This window comes from Aplysia californica, unplaced genomic scaffold, assembly GCF_000002075.1.
Source record: "Aplysia californica isolate F4 #8 unplaced genomic scaffold, AplCal3.0 scaffold00505, whole genome shotgun sequence".
Classification (NCBI taxonomy): Eukaryota; Metazoa; Mollusca; class Gastropoda; order Aplysiida; family Aplysiidae; genus Aplysia; species Aplysia californica.
In genome coordinates, this window is record NW_004797775.1 from 6056 (window position 1) to 7650 (window position 1595).

Consider the following 1595-nt stretch of genomic DNA (forward strand, 5'->3'; position numbering starts at 1 on the left):
GGGGGTTTAAAAGCTTACAATTGATTCGGAGTGAAAAAAAAAGTTCAATCCAACAACGAGTGACGACTTACGTGTTCCAGGCATGACGTCACAGCTGCTGACCAGCGGCCAAGTGAATCATAACGAGATATACCACCACAGCTAAGAAAGTTCCGGGAGTGGGGTCAAATCCAAACACAAGACTAAAAACAACAAAATCCAACGAAAGGTCTTGTCAGTTTGCTTTTGTTTTCAACGTGTGTAATCCACAGCCTGACTTGTACGCTTCATGGGAAGCCGAGAAAGTTTCAGAGTCGAGTTCTTAACTTTCCTGTGATAATAATAGTTATATAAAGTGCACAGAGCACGCTATGGAGCGTAGATATGCGCAATATAAATGTTATTATTATTAATTTAAACGCAATTGTTACTTCTAATAATTCAAGACCAATACGACAATTTGGTCATCCTTAACTTTTCAGCGGCGTCTCAAACCCAGTGTCTTCTCTATAATAATTTCTTTCAAAAATTGTTTACCGACACAATTCAGACCCTGAATTCTCGATTTTTTACGATTTTTAAAAGAAATTTGCAAATTCAAGTCGTTTGGGATATTTCAAAGTTTAAAAAGGGCACTACTGCATTGGAACACACAGCACTTACTTTCTTACTTTACATATTTGCATTGACCGACTCAAATCGAGACTTCAAACTAGGAAAACAAAATGGGCAAGACACATAAAAGGAGCGCCTGAAAGAAAACCCGATTGTCAGCACATGTATACCTCCTCCTCCTACTGTCCAGTTTTTACAGCACAATCAACACACCGCAGTCACTCTAGCACCACTCCAAACGGCAGTTCATACGTACATAACATGTCCCTTGCATGTGTGTATGTTTGGTGGGGTATTTAGTCAAGTTTTGGAGACACACGCCCTGATAACTGTTGCTAGCCGCGCTCAGATCAAAGGCAGGTCAGAGGTCAGGGAAAGCCGATAAGCTCTGATAAAGCCATAGACTTGTACTCGGAGACGACGCACTGTCATGGCTGCCATTCTTCGCTCTCTTCAAAAACATCGCCCCAAATCATGCGAATATGAGCTGCGCTATAAGCCCAAATAAAGAACAAAACGCCAGTCTTGCTGCAGTCCTGTGCGTATGGCACCCACCCCCCTTTATTTTTCTTTTGCCCTTCATTTGGCCCAAATTAGGTCATATGGTGTGCTCTATGGTGGACCGTAAATACCACAGAGCTCAGAGAGCACGGTCTACGACATTCTAATATACGTTTATGGATAAAACCTACAAGTTAGGGCATATTTCATCTCAATGACACGGGGTGGATATGTAAATAGAACCGCAGCAAATCCCTAGTCACCTACAATGATGCAGCGCTTAACGCATAATATGGTAGGTAAACACTGCAGGAGAAACGGTATCAGAAATACTCTACATCATTCTTCTTTTTATTTTATGTTTAATATTGGTGTTTTTACGCTCCATCGACACAATTTAGATCATTTAAGAAGCGGGCTTTGACCCTACCTGCTGCCAGGGCTAACCTGGTTTGAGAGGGATACGGCATTCCAGCAGAAAGAATGAGATATTCGCCCCC